The following is a 7,594-nucleotide window of genomic DNA, read 5'->3' on the forward strand; positions in this document are numbered from 1 at the left end:
CTCACCTTCCGAGCACAAGATTCCTGCCGAATTTTCGTGTACGAGGACGTGTTTCACCCAACCAGCAACGTAGCATTTATAAGCCTCCAAGCTCTTAAAGTTTTTCAAACTTTCGTGAGAATAGGCTGATTTTGTGTGGACAAGATAGTTGTAAATATCAGGATATCAGATGTCAGGCGAAGCCAGCGGGTCGAAAAACATCGATTTAGGCATCAAATACGGATCTGGCGAATGGATAAACTGAAGCTTTTCCATGTAACGCCTTTTATGCAACGGATCCAATGAGTTTACAGCGTCAGATAACACCGGGGCTTCCATGAATTGCTCTATAACTTGCTCGACTAATTGAAAACAATCAGAATAGGTCTGAAAAAGAGGTACAGTATGGCGGCCGGAAACAGCGACACGCCCATTTTGTGACGTAGGTGAGTAGGGTCTATATGTGGCACTGGTGCCGCCCAATCGGTTCTTGTCCCGTGACGTTTCTGGCGCAATGCATTGTGGGTTTTCGTGTATCGCACAACAACAAGCCCGCGATGTCATCCTTTGCTCGGCATCCATTCTGCGTGGTAATCGTTGAAAATGGTACACTCGTGTTGTGTGAAAGACTGCCATTCTAGGTCCCATGATAGAAACGAATGCAAAGAGGATGGGATACGTTTTTTTTTTTAGCATTCCCGCCTGGAAGAGAAAGTATGGAACTCTGATGAGTTGACCAAGAGGCTTCGAATGGTTGCAGCGGTGAGAAGAAAGGACATCGCTTTTCATTCATCAACTGAAAACATGTCAGTCTGTTCCCTACATTTCCATAAAGGTAAGTAATTGGAAGTGTTAATGTTCTTCGGACGCTGATACTGACTGCATTTAAACGCTTATGGTGTGTGGTTGTGTTGCTTACTTTGGCTAACCACGCTAGTGTCTAAGAGAGGCTAACTGTAGCCCTACTGGCTAACTGTGCATAAGCCACAGGCGTTCACCGTATGATACTAGTACACAAAAAACAGTTCAAAGGTAACAAAGTAAGGGTAGTAATGAAGATGTAACAGCACACCATGAATGATTATAAGTATGGGAGATGTGTTAAAAAAATGCTATATTTACCTCCCGCTTAGGCTACTGATATGCTTGACCAAGCACACTGTGGCGTAGACTACAGATCTACTAAATCACCAGAAATCTTCTGCTTGTTTGTTATGCCTAATGATCAGTTAAACTTAAAAAAAAAAATCTTTTGCATACACATCAGTGCCATATGAAGGCAGTTCCCACCAGTTTAGACACGCTACAAAGCTTTAAAATCCATTTTAAGTAACTAATGTTAACCTGTTGTATGACTGATACGACTTTTGTAATTGCAGGAAAACCAGCATATGAAATAAATGAGGCAGACCCTGACTGGGCACCATCCTTACGCCTGGGACACACATGTGTTCAACCCACCAACGTGGACCGCTCTTCTAGACGAAGTAGGCGTGAGAAATTGAGGATGGAGAAAGACGTTGGTGAGCTACAGGAGGAGCCTTCAGCGCCCTTCAGATGCTCCTTCTGACCTTCATGCGCCTGCGTTAGGACCTGTCTGCACTACACATTGCACACGTATTCCATGTTTGCCGTAAGACTGTGTACTGAGTGTTCAATGACATGGTGCCCTTTTTACATGCTAACTTGAGACGAGCAATTGTTTTGCCCAACAGAGAAACACTCTATAAAACAATGCCTCACGAGTTTGTTGAGTCCTTCAGATGCAGAGTTGCAGTGATTATTGACTTTTAAAAAAAATTTTTTTACAGAGAAACCATCAAATCTTATGGCCCGTGCGCAAATGTTTTCTAGTTACAAGCATAACTACACCATGAAATACCTAATTGGAATCACACTAAAGGGGGGAATTTGTTTCATGTCAAAAGGTTGGGGTGGTTGCACAAGTGACAAACATATCACCTTGAACAGTGCTTTGCTTAATAACCTTTTGCCCGGGGACATTGTCTTGGCTGACAGAGGTTTTGACATTCAAGGACACGTGGGTATATTATGTGCAGAGGTCAAACTCCCTGCGTTCACAAAAGGTCGCTGTCAGCTGGTAGAGGTGCGGAGGAGACTAGGAAGATGGCACATTTGAGGATCCATGTTGAACGGGTAATTGGTCATCTTTGCCAGAAGTATAAGATCCTAACAGGAACTATACCTATTAACGTGGTTCTGCCATGTGACGGCGAAGATTGCACATTGTTGGATAAGATTGTTTATGTATACGGTGCCCTTACAAACCTCTGCCCAACTGTTGTGTAGTTTGTACTGTTATACGTGAAAGGTACCATTTAGTATGCTAACAGTTTCAGCCTTTCAAATTTAGCTGTCATTGATTTTTTGTATTTTGTTGTGACTTGATTGTACTTAATAAAACATATGAAGTCATCTTGAATCCTTTTCTTTGTTAAGTAAGGTATTTGTGTCAATACTGTATTTTATGTAATATATACTTATATATATATATAATATACACACACACGCATAATAATGTTTATACAAAGGACAACAGTTTACTACTTTGGCCAGGTACTTTTAATGGTGCCAAATTGTCAGTTAAAACAAATCACAAACTACCAATCACTAACTTGAGCACAGAGAGCAGAACCAACATATGTTTTTAGCTGTGTCATGCTGTGTAGACCAACACAGGTTAAATAATAATGGGGCAGTTCTCATTATCACACGCAACCATGTCATCTTTGGTCTCCAGACCACGGCAGAGGCACCATAACTGACGTCATAACTGACAAATACCGATCTCTCGCTTCCTTTTCAAGCTTCTCCACATAAGGAGTCTTGTCGTTCTTCTGGCTTTTTTCCATTTTGATGTGACATTCGCGTGGCTGCTTCCCCGCAAAACTGTCAACAAAACAAAGGTGACTGCGGCGGATGTAGTCCAGGTCACTGAGATACACGAAAGATGGCGGCTCAGGTGGTCGTGATGACGTAGGTGACAACAACCGATTGTCCGTCAACACATCATGTTTCCCTGTTACGGCTACGTACATTCCTCCTATTTACGACGTGTTTTTCTGCTCGTTAACATTAATAATCAAAATGGTGAAGGCGTGTGTGGTGGTCGGTTGCAATAACAGAGAAGATAGACGGAGAAGACGGAGAGACTTGAAGTTCTACCGGATTCCGAGAGACCCGGAGAGAAGAGAGCGAGATGGGCTGCTGCAATTCGACGAGAAAACTGGGCTCCAAACGATGACCACAGATTATGTAGTAGTCTTTTTATATCTGGTAAGATGCATTTAATATATATTTAGAGGGTTTTGGGCTGACAACCACAATTAAGATCATTGCTAGGCTAATCGCCGACAACATACACGTATGTATGTAGTGAGAGTGCTATCGCTAAACCATATAAACATTAAAAGCCCTAACTCCATTGACAAACGACATGAAATACATTAGACTTGACAGTGGATGTTAGCAATAACAAAAGATTTTGAATTGAAAATTTCGTAACTCACCTTTCCAAGCACAAGATAGATTCCTGCCGAATTTTCGTGGACGAGGACCTGTTTCACCCAACCAGCAACGAAGTATTTATAAGCCTCCAAGCTCTTAAAGTTTTTCAAACTTTCGTGAGAATAGGCTGATTTTGTGTGGACAAGATAGTTTTAAATATCAGGGTAGCAAGCAGATGTCAGGCAAATACGGCGCAGACAGCGGGTCGAAAAACATCGATTTAGGCATCAAATATGGATCTGGCGAATGGATAAACTGAAGCTTTTCCACATAACGCCTTTTATGCAACGCATCAAGTGAGTTTACGGCATCCGAAAGCACCGGGTCTTCCATGAAATGCATTATAAATTGCTCGATCAATTGAGACCATTGATAATACAGACACAAAATGACGGACAAGGGGGCGGAACAATACAGCGATCACGTGATTTTGTGACGTCGGTGGGTAGGGTCTATTAGTACTGGGGACTGCGATATCATTGACGGTAGTTTCCAATTTCGTCCGCTAGATGACAGCATTCGTCCATTTGTTGTAAGCCAATTCAATCATAATATGCTTGTAAATTAATGTGTGAATTTGTATTTTCCTGATTAAATTGAAATTTATGATAGTAATTTAGCGTATCCCTTTTTTATTGTATTGTTTACAGACTGATTTCATACCTTATGCCCTGTGGAGTTACAATTCCTCATTTTTTGTACATCAAGGAAGATTTGGATGAATATTAAGCAAATTAAAGCCATATAAATTCAGCAGTGGATTCATGTCGCCTTTTTACCTGTGCTCTGATCAGCACACCATCCTGTTTACAATTAGTCCTTACAACGATATAGCCCTTTAATGTCACCTCAAGAACAGAACAGTTGTCTTAATTCTCCTTTCCTTTAAATGACTCCAAAATCTCATCTGTTCTGATCTGCTTTTAATGTATTGATACTTTATTATTCTCACTATTGTGTCTCTGTCTTCTTCTCTTATAAATGTGATTCTTATACACAAATTTAACTTCTAATTCTATTCTTGTTTTATTTTTAAATTGTATTGTTATTTTTGTGATTGTGTTTCCATCCTTCTTTTAAAGCAGTAATGTGAAGTAAGGTTGGCCAACCATGTTTTTGAATGTTTTGAAGTGTTGCTTTTAATGTCTGACGGTGAATCAGCGAGCGTGCAGGTCACGCAGTGAATCATGGGAAATGTAGTCTCGGACAACACTGAAGTGGTGCTTTGTAATCTGTTCGCTTGTGCGAAAAAACTACATTTCCTCACGCACTAGACGCCACTTCCTCCCAAGAGCCCCGAGCTGTGTTGTACTGTTAGCTCCATGTGTTAATAAAGAAACAAAGTTGTCAGCACATCGTGTGTTTGGTACATTTGTAAACAAAAAGCTCATAACAAGACACTATGCACGATCCGTTTAAGAGACGCTGGAGTAGTAGGAGGCAAGGAGGAGATCAGCGAGAAGCAAAACTTCGTGGTCGAATGTGGCGGCAGTCCGCTATTATTTTGTTTTCTTATTGTTGCCACAATAAAGTGGAGAAAGCCATCAACGACTCATCTCCTTCTTGCCCCCCAACAAATTTATATTATTATTTTATATGGACGAGAGCTGCCGGATCTGCCAAAATGAACATGAAGTCTGATTATTTTTTTTTTTTAACAATGTCATCAGATCGACAAAAACATAAAATTATGTGCAAATGCCTGAATCTTCAAATCATGAAAATAATAACAGCCTATATCTTACCAATCTTGTAATCTCGCTGGGTCTTGTATCCATTCCATGTCAGGTAGTCTAGGCACATTGTTTGCATCCTGATGAGCGTCTGGCTAATACATGTTAGGTCCAACATAAAATTCCAACCTCCTCTTCTTCCTCCAGTTCTTCAAAAACTTGGATCTCCTCCCTTGCGCTCGATCTATCGCTTATATCGCTGTTTGAATCATTGTTTGAAGGGCTTTGTATGGCGGCCGTATGTACGGAGCTGCCATCGCTGTTCCCGGTGTGACGTATCACTTCCGGGTTCGTCCCCTTTCAGGTTTGAACTTCGGAAACGCGATTATTTTGTCAAATATACAACATATAAATTATTTTTTCATTCTTTATTTGTTGGACAATGTTTAATTACTTTAATTGTGACCCTATTTGGTATGTTATGAAATTACTTCACATTACTGCTTTTAAAGTATCATTGAGTTTCATGAAAACCAGGACTAGGTTGACAAATAGTAAACCCAGTTTATAATGTCGGATTGATCAATGAATTAATTTACGCGAATTGCATTTTTATTTAGATTATGAATCAATCCATATTTGTTGTTCATGGTTAACCTTTTTGTGTATGTGTAATTACAACTTATCATGTTGTAACCTTTCACTGTCATATTTAAAACCATAGACCTCCATTTATTCCTCCAGGAGGCCACATCTGACAGCGGTGTCTCTCACAGCTCTGTTCGCAGCACTGTTAAGAGATCATTGGATAACATGGACTCAAGTGGGCTTCGGACATCAATCCTGGTAAACTTGCATTACATCACAGACACATTGGTGAATTCATTTCTACTTTTTGTAAGGATGTGTTTGTGTGCTTTTTTTTTTTTTTTTGCCAGCATAATCGCTGATTGGGAGGCAGTGGATGATCTAGCGGCGTTTGTTGGCCTGAATTGAACTGTCACAGCATTGTCAACACATGAAATATCCCAGATATTGAAGCTGTACTCCCACCTGCATCCGTCTGACAAGGCTTCTCCAAAATATACATTAAAATAAAAAAAAGAAAACCTTGCCTGGGCCCTGGAGAACTTTTCGCAAGTCTGCTGGTTCTGTGCCTGGCCAGCAAGCAGCTGAAAGGTTTGTGTCTATTTGCGTGTGTATCATCTCATAGCAAAATACTGACTACAATCTGGCATTTTCACAGACTCTTCCACTCTTGAAGACCAGGAGCGTGAGGCAAGAGGGGAAGCCCCAAAGAAAAGGCGATATAAAGAAAATTATCAATATCAGTGCCAAAAATGTGGAAAGGCAAAAAAACTGCTCCACTGCTCATAGTCAAGTAAAATGGAAATGGTATTGTCCTGATTCTGGCCAAACCCTACAGGAGTGGAAAAACCCGTTCTAAAGTGCTTACTATTGTAAATATAATTTGGAAACATTATTGCTGTTGTTTTGAAAACTGAATATTGATAATTTTGCTTGTGAATAATTGCCACTAACTCTTACTCACAAATTCTTATATATTTTCAATATTTACTCGAAATTGCATATTGTAAATCGTGTTGGATGTGAATAATTCCCACTGTTTTCTTACATAATTAATATTTTTGGATATAAATAATGTTGATACTTTTTGTTGTTGAATAATTTCGAGGTTTTATTATTGTTATATTTGTGGCCATGCATAATTGCTTTTTGTTTGAAATGACATAATGCTGGAGGTACAAAAATGTCATTTTAATGTTAACGTTGCATTTTAAACATTTTTGGAGCTGCAAAATTGCAATTTCAAAAAAATTCTTTTACATTTTTTTGTGTAACTGGAATTCAAATTTCTCTTTACTAAATACAAACAGACACACAAAAACAGTGATTATGCATTGTGTCAAGCACTGAAGATTTAATGGGGGGTGGGGGGGGGGGGGGTAGAAAAAACACATGAGTGCAAGTCACCGCTGTTTCTGTCTGGCGGTGCTTCGATTCCAGCTTGTGTCGCAGCCCACCTCTGTAGACATCTGCACAACCCCCATTCTTCCCCTTCTTTCTTTTCGCTTCTTACCATGCGTAGGCTGGCTTTTATGCCCTGTCCCTTAGACCCTGAAAGACCTGTTAGTCTGCCTGTTAAAAGTCCACCTCCACTCCATGTATTACTCTGAATGAAATGCACTCGTTTGAGGTCGATGGCAGCATAAAGACACCTGTCCACCCCATACAATCAGTAGGACTCAAACTTGTAACATGGTCAAGACCAAAGAGCTGTCCAAAGACACCAGAGACAAAATTGTTCACCTCCACACGGCTGGAAAGGTCTACGCAGCAATTGCCAAGTGCTTGGTGAAAAAACATCCACTATTAACTCTTTAACACCGAAC

The sequence above is a fragment of the Corythoichthys intestinalis genome, chromosome 13, assembly GCF_030265065.1.
Source record: "Corythoichthys intestinalis isolate RoL2023-P3 chromosome 13, ASM3026506v1, whole genome shotgun sequence".
Taxonomy (NCBI): domain Eukaryota; kingdom Metazoa; phylum Chordata; class Actinopteri; order Syngnathiformes; family Syngnathidae; genus Corythoichthys; species Corythoichthys intestinalis.